Source organism: Pelodiscus sinensis, chromosome 3, assembly GCF_052426305.1.
Source record: "Pelodiscus sinensis isolate ZL-2025 chromosome 3, ASM5242630v1, whole genome shotgun sequence".
Taxonomy (NCBI): domain Eukaryota; kingdom Metazoa; phylum Chordata; order Testudines; family Trionychidae; genus Pelodiscus; species Pelodiscus sinensis.
This window is the reverse complement of record NC_143054.1, coordinates 66,806,047-66,821,260: the sequence shown is the minus strand read 5'-3', so window position 1 is coordinate 66,821,260 and position 15,214 is coordinate 66,806,047. Positions and strand designations below refer to the sequence as shown.

At 41.6% G+C, this 15,214-nt stretch overlaps 1 protein-coding gene across 5 annotated transcripts in view; it reads left to right on the top strand.

Moving 5' to 3' along the window:
- BACH2 (BACH transcriptional regulator 2) overlaps positions 1-15,214 on the top strand; it is a 257,457-nt gene that overhangs the window by 18,186 nt on the left and 224,057 nt on the right. The gene's annotated exons all lie outside the window — the stretch shown is intronic.

The window sequence follows — 15,214 nt, the reverse complement described above, 5'->3', positions numbered from 1 at the left end:
CAGTCTGGATGCTCTCTTTCGAAAAAGCACAGTTTGTATTACATAGCGCCTTTTTTTGAAAGAGCACTTTTGAAAGAAGGCATTATTCTTTGTAAAACGAGGTTTTCGGCAGTCGAAAAAAATGCTGGATTCTTTTGATTTACTTTCTAAAGAACATTGCAGCAGTCTAGACGCAGCAGAAGTTTATTCGAAAAAAGACCACTTTTTTCAAAAAAAACCCTGTAGTCTAGACACACCCTTATTGTAAAACACTGACACAGTGAGTCAAATTACACAGGGGGAAAAACCTCTGCCACTTAAACAACTAACAAGCGAGAAAAGGACATGTGATAAGAGAGCTGGAGAACTTTGAAGAGTGTGTGTGTAAAAGTAACACATGCATGCACATAAACACAGTGTTCAGTTCACATAGATCTTTATAGAAAGGCATAGCCTTTTTACATTCTGCTCACAGACACACACACACACACAAATCTCTTGTTCAAAGAACCTAATAGGTAACACAAATAAAACCTAAATTATATTCTACAGTAATTTCCATGTAAATACAAATGAGGGCAGAAAAACTTGGTCATACTTTCTAATGGAAGGAGGACAAAAGTTAAAAATTGAGTTGAAAACAGTTTTTAATTTCTTGCTATTTCTACCCCCAAAAAATGACTTGCTGTTCTTGATGGAATGTTGTGTAATAAATAGAGGTTTTATATGGATCAAGATGAAAATGAAGGTGAGGGAGATATTTGATAGATGATAAACTGTGCATAAGGTCCAAAAGAAGTACCCTAGAATGCTGGCAGTTAATTAGCACTTGCTCTAGATCCACGGTGTCCAACTCGCTAGCCAAGAGCCACATGTGGCTATTTAGCTGGTTGAGTGTGGCTAGTTTAGCTATAGCTACTGCTTTAGTACTGGTTGGGCATTACGGTTCTAGATCTTACTAATTTAAAGGAAATGTAAACATGGAATATTTAAATTGTCTGTTAGCTTGATTTGTAACTGCTAAATAAATGTTTGTGCATTGGTGACTGGACTGTTGACTACAATAAGATCATGATGCTCTTTCTCTGCCAGTATATGAGAACAAAACACCACAAACAAAATACAGTCCTATTTAGAAATTGGCACAAGTGTATATTGCCCTTCTGCCTATGTTCTTGTCACCTTTTTCTTCTAGTAGATTCTCACTTGTTGTTTGTCTTGGTGCCTGGAAGCCGAGATGCTGTTTCTTTTTTATCCCACCCTGCTGGTTACTCCCATCAGGGGGCAATATTACCTCATTTTTGTACTTCTAGAAGAAACAGATAATTAGGGAGAAGCTAATTGTTAATTTGTGTTGTGATAACACCTAGAAGCCAGGGCCCTGTGTGTTGCAGCTCTCTCCAAGGCTTCCACCAATGATCTGTTCTTGAATACCATTTTAACAGTAAGTGGACTGCATGAGTGGCCCCCATTTATCTCTGTGGGCCACAAGATTGTCTTAAACCGTAGAAGCACTTTGATTGGATGGAGAGGGTACACATGGCTCTCAGTCAATGTTGTGTGCAATGAGCATGCACCTTATTTCATATGTCCTTTCTTTAAGTTCATTTCACTTGAGTAATGTCAGTAGGAAAAAACCTATCTGAAGAAAACTCTCAGAATCTGGCAACCATGTGCATGGGCAACAGTAAACAAAATGTCTTGTGGGCTGCACATAGAACACCAGTTGGGTGCAGTTTGCCCACTACGTAGGTTGCTTCCCTGCTCCTTTTGCTGTCTGATAATGGAGTTTATTGCTAGTTCTTTCTCCGAGTCAGGCGTTGTATGTGTATTTCTTTTCAGTTCTTTCTTAGAAACACTTTGTTCCTCTGTGTAAAGGACATTGTCACCCACCACATGTCAAGAAGGCCATAAGAAGCTGCTGCACAGACAGAACAACCCAGTCTTCATTAAGAGAATGCCCTGAAGAAGTAGTAGTATTTGGTAGCATATGTATCAGACCTTGCAGCATCCTTTTCAGATGCCAAGGAAGCCATCCTTTCATTCCAACGATTGTGGCAACATTTAATTCTATGTGAGGCACAAAAGTCTTGGCTAGAAATTGAATCAGGAATTCCATGTCCTCTGGTTTAATTTTCCCGTAATAAATTCAAGCATTGACTCCAGTTTTTCTGGGATCCTCTACACAGGAAGCTGGAGGGAGCAGCAAGAAGGACTTTTGGTTAACAAGCCTCTCTCTATCCATGTCATCTGTATGTTCTGAGACATGATAACATGGCTAGCAGAAATTTAAGCTAACAAACTGTTCCAACCAGTCTATCATAATCTCTCCAAATTCCTCTTGGTATTTAGTAGTCTTGGAGACCTGGTGCTCTATTTTGCTTGCTTTTAAAATCTTGAGTTCTCATTAGTGGTCCACTGGAACTTAGGAATCCATCCTGGATAACTCTTCCGAGATACAAATGAAAGTCTGGCCATAGTTAACAATGTTCCCTCGACTCTAATATTAGAAAGATTTGTGGAAGATGAGCACGCTTTCTCTTCTATTACTAGCTTCAAATCTCAGTCATACACAATCATTTGTCTCCCCTGGGCACACACTGTTTCAATTCCCAGCCTTCCCCCGCCCCCATCTTAAGTCTGAACTAACCCCAAGTTCCAACAGACATAGTTAACAGATGATGTTGAATTCTCCTTTTTTCTCAAGGAGAAAAGGCCCAAAAATCACAACCAATAATCCCTACAATTTTCAGAAACATTTAAAGCAGAGTATAAATGCATGCATCACTTCTGAAATTATCCTCTTTGACTCCATAAATGGGATAGAATCAGCACAGAAAATTGGAACCAGTCTTTTTGGGGAGTCACTTGAATTATTCTGTAGTCTCAACAATTTTGTGCATGGGTAGAAATTAAGTATAGGGCAGGGCATAACACCAATCCTAGATCTTAAACCGTCAGGGAACCATTTTGATACTATTAGTATTTCTTCCTATAAGTAAAAACTTTATTCAAGTGGTGGTGCAACAGATCTGGTGAGTAAACATATCTACCTCCCTTGAATGTCATCCATGACAGCTGCAAGCTGTGAGTATGTGGTGGGGGAGTACCTACCCCACCAGCTGCAAATAATAATTTCCCCTGGACTTTCCTTTGGGCAAAGAAACTATGTAGTAGAACAGAAGACAGGCTCCTCTGGATCTCCTGATATTTTAAAGAACACTGAAAAAATTCATTTCAGCTTTCACTGTGGTAGCTTAAAAGGTGGGATAGCCTAAATGCCAGAGTCCGTTAAAGAAGCTTGCAGTAGCTTGTGTAAAATGTGAATCCTTTAACACCCTTTTCTTCCCCTTCCACTTCAGCACACACAGGAACTGGCTGAGCAAGACACCAGAGCATGAGAGTGGACAGAAAAGTAAAGCAGGAGCAATGTGTGCTGAAAATAACTAAGTCCCAGATATTGTATCCGATATTGAGGAACTGGTGGTGCTTGAGTAGAAGGATGCATTTGCTGTCCATTGGCAAGAGACTCCAGGCCTCACATCACTTCTTCACTCATTGCCTTGCTCCTGGCTTAGAAAATAGTCAAAATGGTGGAGAAAAAGAAGCCATCTAATTATTCTAACCACAGGAGACTCTGTTTCAGGTTTGCCTTCCAGAAGAGGCATCAGGAAAGGTTTCTTTTCGTCACTGTCTACTCCTTTTTTTTTTTTTTTCTTTTGGTTGAGAACTTAGTATGCTTAAATCTGTAATATTCTGTTTCATGTGTAGGTGGAGATCTCTTTATTGAGTAAATATATTTGTGCTTAGTGTCCTGGTGCGACCTGCCCGGCGCCATGTGGGATGCTCACCCAGCCAGTTGTGAGCACACTCATTGTGAGCCCACTAGTGTCTGGACCCCACACTCCGACCTAATTCCCCCTCCAACCCTCAAGTCTCAAATCTATGCCAGCCAGGGCAGCCTCTGGAACAACTCCTTCGTACCCCCAGTCTATGGGGTTGCCAATTCTGAGTCCAATTGCATATCCTGGAGACCAGGGCCCTCCCCCACTCTGTCGCTCGCCCTCAGTGTGGAGTCCGGAGGTCAGCGACTCGCAGGACTTCGGCACCCCGTCACACTTAGCCTAATTTGAGTACAGTGTATCTGTATATTAGTGATATTTAGTTACTTAAAGTGGATGAAGAGTTCTGAAATAATTGTATCAATGCAGGAAAGGCAGCTCAGCAACTGTTCTGTACAGATTCTTACTATAGGGAGTAACTGAAGGACTGTCTGGCTATGTGAACTCTCTGCTCAGACCCTACACCACCAGCACTCCCAGTTACCTCCGTGACACTACGGATTTCCTGAGAAAAGTACAATGCATAGGTGATCTTCCAGAAAACACCATCCTAGCCACCATGGATGTAGAGGCTCTTTACACAAACATCCCACATGCAGATGGAGTACAAGCTGTCAGGAACAGTATCCCTGATGATGCCACAGCACAACTGGTGGCTGAACTCTGTGAATTTATCCTCACACACAACTATTTCAGATTTGGTGACAACATATATCTCCAGACCAGTGGCACTGCTATGGGCACCCGTATGGCCCCACAATACGCCAACATTTTTATGGCTGACTTGGAACAACGCTTCCTCAGTTCTCGTCCACTTACACCCCTTCTCTACCTACGCTACATCGATGACATCTTCATCATCTGGACCCATGGGAAGGAGACTCTGGAAGAATTTCACCATGATTTCAACAGCTTCCACCCCACCATCAACCTCAGCATGGACCAATCTACACGGGAGGTCCATTTCCTGGACACCACGTTACAAATAAGTGACGGTCACATCAATACCACCCTATACCGAAAACCTACCGACCGCTATACTTAACCTGCATGCCTCCAGCTTCCATCCCGGACACACCACACGATCCATTGTTTACAGCCAAGCACTGAGGTACAACCGCATATGCTCCAAACCCTCAGACAGAGAACTATACCTACAAGATCTTCAACAAGCATTCTGTAAACTGCAATACCCACACGAGGAAGTGGGGAGACAGATTGACAGAGCCAGACGTGTACTCAGAAGCCTCCTGCTACGGGACAAGCCCAAGAAAGAAACCAACAGAACACCACTGGCCATCACCTACAGTCCCCAGCTAAAACCTCTCCAACGCATCATTAGTGATCTACAACTCATCCTGGACAATGATCCCTCGCTTTCACAGGCCTTGGGAGGTAGGCTGATCCTTGCCCACAGACAACCCGCCAACCTGAAGCATATTCTCACCAAAACTACACACCGCACCATAATAACTCAAACTCAGGAACCAATCCTTGCAACAAACCTCGGTGCCAACTCTGCCCACATATATACACCAGCAACACCATCACAGGACCTAACCAGATCAGCCATACTGTCACTAGTACATTCTCCTGCACATCTACCAACGTAATATATGCCATCATGTGTCAACAATGCCCCACTGCTATATACATCGGCCAAACTGGACAGTCCTTACGTAAAAGAATCAATGGACACAAATCTGATATTAGGAATGGCAACATACAAAAACCTGTAGGGGAACACTTCAATCTCCCTAGACACACAATTGCAGATCTAAAGGTAGCCATCCTGCAGCAAAAAAACTTCAGGACCAGACTTCAAAGAGAAACTGCTGAGCTACAGTTCATCTTCAAGTTTGACACAATCAACTCTAGATTAAACAAAGACTGTGAATGGCTTGCTAACTACAAAAGCAGCTTCCACTCTCTTGGAATTCACACCTCCAGATCAGCTACTAGAAGTGGGGCTCATCCTCCTTGATTGGATCCACCTCGTCATCTCCAGCCTGATTCTGGCCTGCATATTTATACCTGCCTCTGGATATTTCCACTACATGCATCTGACGAAGTGGGTCTTTGCCTACGAAAGCTTATGCTCCTACACTGCAGTTAGTCTATAAGGTGCCACAGGACTCCTTGCCGCTTTTGCAGATTCAGACTAACACGGCTACCCCTCTGATACACTGCCCCATCCCTATAGTAAAGTATCTGAGAATCTTCCAACAGTGCATTAAGCCGTGTGGTGTCACATGTAATTCTATCTCTCCTCCTCCTCTTCCCTGGGGCTGGCAGGTTCTGTGTGCGTGTAATGTATGTTTTTTGTTTTTGTTTTAAAATGCATCTATGCTGCTGTTTGTTTACGTCAGAGAAAACAGATGGAAATGCTGAGTGGAAGGTGGTGGCAAGGCTTTTGATGGTCATCAGGGCTGGAGTGAGAGGTAGGGAAGCCCCAAACCTTAGTGGCTGGATCCAGGCAATCTAGGTTCCCCACACCTGATTTATAACATGCATTCTGGAGCCTAAACTTAACTAACACGTCTAATAAAGTATTGCTCACTTACAGTTTACGGCCAGGATAGCTGTGATGCGCTTCTCATGAGAGAAATCACTTGACAGTTTCTTGCTTCCTCTGTGTTTGTTTGTTTTTGTTTTTAATTCCCTAATATATCAGACCTAATCCTTTAGGTCTTAGACACAAAAAAATCACACCCTGCTGATGCCCCCCTTCTCTCTTCCCTGTATAGATTTTTCTCTCTTGTAGACTGTTCGAGTCTTTTCACTATTATTTACCTCCTATGCAAATAGGCATCCATTGTAAGGCATGCAGTATTGCCCTGGTCAGACAGAGATCGGCATCTGTTACCTCCTGTGTGAAAGAGATGTGCCTGACGTATGTCACCTCCCAGTGACCTGCTTTAACTTTCAGCCCTTAAGAATAAAACATTTTGTTTCGATACGTAATTCTTTAAATATTTTGCACACATAAATTTCACAAAGGTTACGATAATCAGTGGGCTCTTGGCTTTCTGTAGGGATCTCTCAGATGCACAGTAGTTCATGAAAGGGTGGCATGAGAGATCCCTACAGAAAGCCAAGAGCCGTCCTTTCATGAACTACTGTGCATCTATCTCACATACTAAATCCTTGTAAAAACCTGTATACTCTGCCTGTTGGCATGAAAGGGTGCCTGTGTCACAGTAGTTAATCTTCATCCTGGAGCTTCAGGCAATCTTCTAGATATCTGGGCCAACACCACTGAGCAAGCATCTTGAGGATAAGGATTGAGACCTTGAATGTGAGTCATCATCCTGTGGGAAGACAGCCTGTAGTGTAGAGAACTGGAAACCTCATGCTTTAGAGTGTAAGCCAATGTCCAACTGTGAAGGATTAGGAGGACAGTTAGGCCTGGTCTATAGGCATAACTGGAGTCGGCTTACCTTAAGCCAGTCCATCGCGGCATCCCCTCAGTGGGAGCCCAATGGGAGCATTTGCTCCCATCGGCTTCCCTTACTCCTCACAGAGGAAGGAGTACCATACGCCGGTGAGGAGTACCATACGCCCTCAGCATTCGATCTTTGGGTCTCCTGCTAGACCTGCTAAATTGAATGCTAGAAGATCGACCTCTGGAATGTTGATCTTCTTGTAAGAATAGACAGACATACCCTTAATGTTGGAGCATATTATTCCAAATCTGCATAATGCAAAGCTTCTTGTATCTTCCTCTGAAGCATTTGTTACTGACTACTGCTAGAGGTAAGGACCAGTTTAACCACAGGTATGATCCAATATGGCAGTTTCTTGTTTACAGTATAAAGCAGCCCTGTGCACTGACCACATCTAGTAATAATACTTGACTAAAATAATTGGGAGTTTCTAGGAAAAAAAAATTTAATCTCAAGTATTGCTGTATGAGGAACAGCTTCTAAAACAATTGAAATAAAATAAGAGACATAATCTACATGGCTCTAGGCTGTATCACACAATCTGGAATAATGGTTTCATTTACTTACTATAAATCCCATGATCACAGCAACTTTGAGTCTTTCATGAAATTACAGGTTTGTCTGATAAAGGTAATACAGGTTGGACCTCCAAAAACTGAGCCTCCCTCGTCTGGCTGCCAGACCAGGGAGTCCTGGCTGGGAGGCCCAGTGGCAAGAGGGCTGAAGGCTCAGAGCTACCAGGGCTTGTACTCGGGGTTGAGCCCCAGTAGCACAACTGGGGCTGCGGCAGCCCCGGTGCTGGGACCAGGGATGCAGCAAGCCTGATAGCGGGGGCGAGGGCGTGGAAGCCCCAGTAGTAGGGCCAGGCATGTTGCAGCCCTGGTAGCTGGGCCAGGGCTGCAGCAGCCCAGCAGGGGCGAGTAGGGCCAGCAGTGGAGAGGGGAGACGAGACTGGGGTGCCAGTAGAAAGGAACATCTCTTGGTCTGGCAAATTCCCTTTTTCAGGGCCGGTCAGGTCCCAAAAATGACAAACCAGAGAGGTCCAACTGACATAGTATACTTGAATTCTGTAAGACATTTGACTTGATACTCTCTAATATTTTGATTAAAGAACTAGACCAATACTAGTAGCATGCCTTATATTAAATGGGTTAACTAAAGTTCTTTGTAAGCCCAAAACTTTGTGTCTCTTTCCAACAGAAGTTGGTCCACTAAAAGATACTACTCATCTTGTCGGTCTTGTATTCTTAGATTAACACAACTACCACAATGTTACAGACAAGTCTCAATATATAATTGTAGATTAGGACATTGTCAAGCAGGTGTTTCTCCGAGTCCCACAGGGGTTGGTTCTTGTTCCTGTACTTTTACGTTTTGTCAATGACACAGAAGAAAACGTAAAGTCATCTTTGATGAAATTTACAGATAACACCAACATTGGAGGACTGGTAAATAATGAAGAGGGGCCATGTCACTGATTTAGAGTGATCTGGATTGCTTGGTAGAGTTGAGTGCAAGCAAACATTATGGCTATGTCTAGACTGCAAGCCTCTTTTGAAAGAGGCTCTTTCGAAAGATACTTTCGAAAGAGCCTCTTTCGAAAGAGAGCGTCTAGACTGCACGTTGAACTTTCGAAAAAGCGGCTTGCTTTTTCGAAAGAAAGCATCCAGTGAGTCTGGATGCTCTCTTTCAAAGAAGCCCTATTTACATTGAAGAACGCCTTCTTTCGAAAGAGGAACTTTCGAAAGAAGGCGTTCTTCCTCGTGAAATGAGGTTTACCGCCATTGAAAGAAAAGCCGCGTTCTTTCGATTTAATTTCAAAAGAACGCGGCTGCAGTCTAGACGCAGGTGAGGTTTTTTCGAAAAAAGGCTACTTTTTTCGAAAAAAACCCTGAGTCTGGACACAGCCTATGTGTTTCATTATGGCCAAATATAAATATCTAAATCTAGGAATAATGAATATAGGCCATACTTCACAATGGAGGACTCTATTCTTGAAGCCATGACTGAAAAAGATTTCATGGAGGGAGTGGATAATCTGTGGAACATGATTTCCCAGTTTGATGCTGTGTCTAAGAGAGCTAATCTGATCCTGAGATGCATAATTACGAGAATCTTGAGTAACAGTAGAGGGGTTATTTTACTTCTGGAGTGGACACCAGTGCAATTACAGCAACTCACCGACTTACGAACACACTAACTTACGACCATCCATACTTACAACCAACCTCCCATTAACCCCATTATAATATTTTCGAGTTGACAACCATGTACATCAAGTTTTTCGAACAGCGCGGGCAGAGTGTTTAAGGGTATTTCCGACTTGCGACCAAATTGAATTACGATCAGGTGTTCAGAACGTAACCTGTTCTTAAGTCAGGGACTGCCTGTACTGCCAAAATACTATGTCTGGTTTTGATGCTTAAAATTAAAAATAATGTTGATAAATTGGAGGGGGCTCAAAGAAGAGTCAGATTAGAACCACGCCTTCTAGTGATAGACTGAGAGCTCAGTTGCATTTGTTTATAAAGAGAAGGGTGACTTGATTACTATCTGTAAGTTCCTGCATAGGGAACAACTATTTAACCATGCACTCTTCAGTCTTGAAGGAAAAAAAGTACAATCCAATGGCTAGAATTGAAGCTAGAAAAATTCAGACTGGAAATAAGACATAAACCTTTCACAGTGAGATTGGAACCATTTACCAAGGGTCATGATTGATTCTTCATCTCTGGCAGTTTTTCATGTTTCTAAAAATATGTGCTAGGAATTATTTTGAGCAAGTTCTATGGCTTGTCTTATACAGGAGTTCATACTTAACAACATTTCCTTCTGGCCTTGGAGTTCAGGATACTATGAAAATCATGAACGTGTATAGATGTGAGAGCCTGTTACTGTGTGTGTGTGGCTGGAGAGCAGCCTTTTTTCCCCTTCCTTTCCCCCCATCCCCTATTTATTTTTGGATCTGGACTTTTAATATTCCTGTCATCTGAAGAAGTGGGTTGTACCCACGAAAGCTCATGATACCATCTACATGTTTTGTTAGTCTTTAAGGTGCTGCTAGATTATTCATTGTTTTTACCTCTCTGAAGCTTTTGAAGAGCAGCAGTGTGTTTTCTACAGATGTAACCATTAGTATTATACTTTTCCAAGTCTGAATCAATTGAAGAATTTCTGGCAATAGATTCCAGTAATTATGATGTGGATGGCCTAACTTGAAAGCTGGCCACCTATAAATGTGTGATGCGATTTTGGTGGTTTGGAGACTGTTCTGCTAGCCTCACAAATTCTTGGAAAAACTGTTCAAGGATTACTAATCTCTGATGTCATACTCTCGCCAGCTCCTGTTTCAAAGGAGGGGTGATGTCAGCTCAATCACTAAGGAAAAAGCAGGGAAAAGATTGAGTCATTTACCTATGGGAATGATGTCAGCTAATGCTTCTACTCAACTACAAGCTTTTATTAGACTGATGGAAAGGCAGAGAGAGGCTGAAGCAGAGAAGACAAATGGGATTCATGGACAAGGAAGATCAATAGCTGTTAGATCCAGTTTGGTGCAGGGAAGCAACTAATAGACACTTACATTAACTTTGTATAGAAAAAATATGATCAAAACATTTACAAGGTTAATCTGAACAAAGACAATATGTAATTTTTATCATTCTTTTTGTTTGTTTGTTTTTGGTTTTCAGCACCATAACCCGGTTGGTATTAAAATCTCTCTCTCTCTCTCTCTCTCTCTCTCTCTCTCTGAAAAAATTTATATATATATATAATTTCATTTTTAAAGAAGTGCACAAAGGTCCCAAATGGACCACAGATTTGAAGGATAAATCTTCCTTCAAGTCCAAAATTAAAAATTTTGGTTTGAGCACTGTAAATGCAGTTTCTTATAGTGAACAATAAAATGTTCGTAGAATAATCTGGATTATTCTGATAATGAGTTGTTGTTTTCTTTTTTCTTTTCAAAAATGAAAACAAACCACCATTGGTGACCAGTCTTCTGCATGTCTCTGGGAAATATTTCAGATCTAAAGTTAAAAAATTTAACTATCAAATTCTGTGCTGTACTTTAGAGTCCTTTAATCTTTGTCACTTGAAATAATGAAATCCTTCTGATTTCCTAAAAAGCAACTTAACTGTAATGAGAAAGTGGTATCCCTTATGTATGCAATATGAGATAACATTTTAATATGCAACTTACATGAAAATGTTGTAGCCATTGTGTGTAATAGTTCTGGAACATGTAGAATCCAAACTTGTTTCCGAGAAATTTATTACGGGGAAGTAGAAATAAAGCAAATAACCAGGATGAGTGTCAATACTTGATGAAAGACGCCAAAAGATATCAGATGTGGCAGGTCAGAATTCTAGCTAGTGTTAGCTGTTCTAGCTTCATGGAAATTATAACCCTTCACACTAGCTGAGGTTCTGCCTGGGTATACGTTTATTTCCATCAGTCTAATCATGAATATTTTCACATTCTTGTGGAATGGATGATGTTTTCACTGCTTCAGAGGCAAGATCCGTTTCTGGGAAAATGGAAAGTTCTATTGAGCAGCATGAAAAAGAGAGAAATGAAGTATTGCTTCTTATCTGGCTTTCGGACCCTATATAAACTGTAGTGGCAAGATAGGTTTACATATTTCATATTTGTCAATCAGAGAACCATTCGTAATGTTTTGTCTTGTGTTCTAAGACTCTAAACAAATTACTTAAAAAATTTCATCACGCTGACAAAAAGAGCTTTCAGTTACTTTTGTATGAAACCTCTGTTTTCTCAGCTAATCAATCCTGTTACTGAATAAAACACTTCAAGTAGCTTAACGAGATTAATGTCAGTAAATATTGGTAAAACCTATGCATTACACAGACTCTTTAAATGAGATTATGTAATGTTTACAATACTTTCTCATATTTTGTAGTAAGTATAGTCTAATGTTGAATTATTGTCATTAATTTCTCCTGCTTGTTTAATTTCTTGATTAAACCATTAAGTTACAAATTCGCTTGACTGCCCACTTATCGTTGCTTTCAGAATAATTGCATTAAGTTACTGTTCATAGCTGCTGATAGCCATAGGGGGTTGACACTTAACAATTATTCCAGCTTTTTGCTTAAATATAATCTAAAATATGAATTTATTAAAGATCTATAACACAATATTTACTATGTGAAGTTATGCTTAGAAAGTATGACCTTCAATAATTCTATCAATAGACCTGTACTACCAAAATAAATTCTGATTTCTTTCCCGTTGCGTGCCTTTTTCAAAAGAAATTCTATATTGGCTTAGTTTTTTTTAAAAGCACAGTGAAAAGAACATACACACAAATTGATAATACCTTGAAAACTATTAACATTTTCAAAACCATATTTCACATCAGACCCAGATTTGTGGGTCTTTGGCACTGGGGAAACATGCTGTCTGTTTTTCATATGGTCTTACAAAGAATTCACTTTTTTTTTTGCTTTTTCCAGCTAACCTCTATTTTTCCATCTGTTGTATATAGGTCAGCTCATTTTGACCAGTTGAATGTAGAGAAGTTGGGATTACATGAATTTGGCCATTGACTAGCGTTGTAAAACCCGGTAAAAAATGTAACCATTAAAAATCATAGCAGTTATACAATTATGCTATGGGGGCTGGAGACTAAGCTTCATAAACTGGCTCCCAGCGCACACCAGCTCTAGCTGCTGGCCCTGCTACCAGGATACCAGTTTTAGGGAAGTGAAATTGGCTGACTGGTTAAACATATTATTTACTCGGTTAACCAATTAAAGACGTATGAGCGGAGGGAGAGGGAGGGAGGAGGAGCAGTCCAGCCCAGCTGGAAAGGCTCCCTGCTGGAATGGAATGCCCCCCCCCCATGCTCCTGCATGGATAGGGACTGCTTCAATTGGAGGCTGAAGGAGCCCCTGCCTACAAAGGGTCAGGGTGCCCCACAGCCAGATCCCTCTTCTTAGGGAGCTGGCTGCACTGTAAGTTCTGCAGTATAAGCTCCATAGGGCTGCTAGCGCTCCTGGCCTTGCGGCGCTGTGGAACATCCCATGAAGAATTTAACTGGTTAACTCCTACATCTCTACTGTTGATAGTGGGCCCCTGTTAGAGATATAAAAATGCTATTACTTCCCTAATCGAATAGTTGATAGATTTTCTGTTGACTGTTCGATTAGTTAACAACAGCATGCAGTTGCGGTGCTCAGTTTGGCTCGCGCCGATTCACAGCAAAACCTCCCTGGCTACGACTCTGCATTGTAAAGCCCAGGGAAGCCTTCGCGCAAAATTGCTAGCATGGCCACTTCTCACGGGTGTCTTTTCATTCATCACACCTCACATTGTGTGAGGTGTGATGAATGAAAAGACACCCGCAGAGCAGGAGCTAAGCTAGTGATTTCGCACACCGACTTCCCTGGGCTTTACAGTGGCAGAGCCGCAGTGGGGCGGGGTGGGGGGGGGAGGAGCGACTAGTCGATGGTGCTAATTGATTATAATCTCTTGCTTATTGATTAGTTGACTAGTTGCTAACATCCCTAACCCTTTTGAGACTGGAGCATCCCCATGCCCATGGCAGGTGGGGAGCTGCTCCAGCCCCACCAGTTAACCCTAACAGTGAGTTAAATCTTCACATCCCTAGCCAGCTTCCCTGTAGGCTCTGCAATATAAGCATTATTAGGGATGTGAACGTATAGGCATGTACACGGATAACGGATGATCCTGAGTTCACTGGTTAACCTTCACAGTTACATGCAGGTTCCCAGTATGTCTGGGGAGCTGGCTTAAAGAGCAGTTGCTGCATGAACCAGCTGCCTGCATGCACAAGTTCCCAGGGAGCTGCCTGTCCTCTGCGTGTAACTGTGTAACTATTGAAATTTGTCAGCGGTTACATGGTTACTTTAATGCATTTTAATATCCCTAAGATTTATGCTTCAGAGCCTGCAGCATGGAGCAGCAGCTGGGAATGGGTCCGGGAGCTGGCTTATAGATGGCTCCCAGTGCACACAGGCTCCCGACCCCACTTCTTAGGGAGCTGGCTGCACCGTAAGCTCTGCAGTATAAGCTCCATAGGGCTGCCAGCACTCCTGGCCTCGCGGCGCTGACGGGTGTCTCATGAAGAGTCTAACTGGTTAAATCCTACATCCCTACTGTTGACAACCATTTTGAGTTTCACTTTGGAAGATTTAGTTTATCTGACTGTTTCAGCTTTAAGTATTTCAGTTTAACTTTCAATAAATGCAGGGAAAAGTGTGGGCTGTTTTGGGTACGCATCCCATATATCAGACACTTGCATATATTATTACTTTATCATAAAGTATGATAGAATTTGTCATGTTGCATTTACCACTGATACCTTCATTTACTATGCAGCTACACTTTCACACAGCTGAATTGGTGGACTGCTGAGAAATATGAGAAGTAATATCACCTGCTGGAATGGATTTTGGTTCTAGAAAGCAGTTAATGACCAGCAAAGGTGTATGTTGGGTATATTTAACTTCTGGAGGTATTATGTGCCACTCTCATTAGCTCTAATGGAAGTGATGCATATGCCAGAATTTCTCTCTCTACTCAGATGAGAAAAAAACCTTTTTAAATATGTGTGCTTACTGTTGCACTTTTGTTAAGAAATGCTGATTCGAACGACTAAAGTATATACTAGATAAAATCTGTCAAACTTTTTTCTGCGTGCAATATTTTAGCCATGATATTAGAGAGACGTAGGAGAAGCAATATTTCTTATTCGACCAACTACTGTTGGTGAGAGGGACAAGTTTTCAGGCTTGCACAGATTTTTCTCTAAGCTTGTCTCTGTAAGCTAGGATATACTTTAATTATTTCACTCATTAGACTTTGTTCTGTGAAAGCTGATATTGCAGGAAATGTTAATTTTCAAAACTTAGAGGCATTCAACTCCATCATTTTCAATATCAAAATACATTTCACTT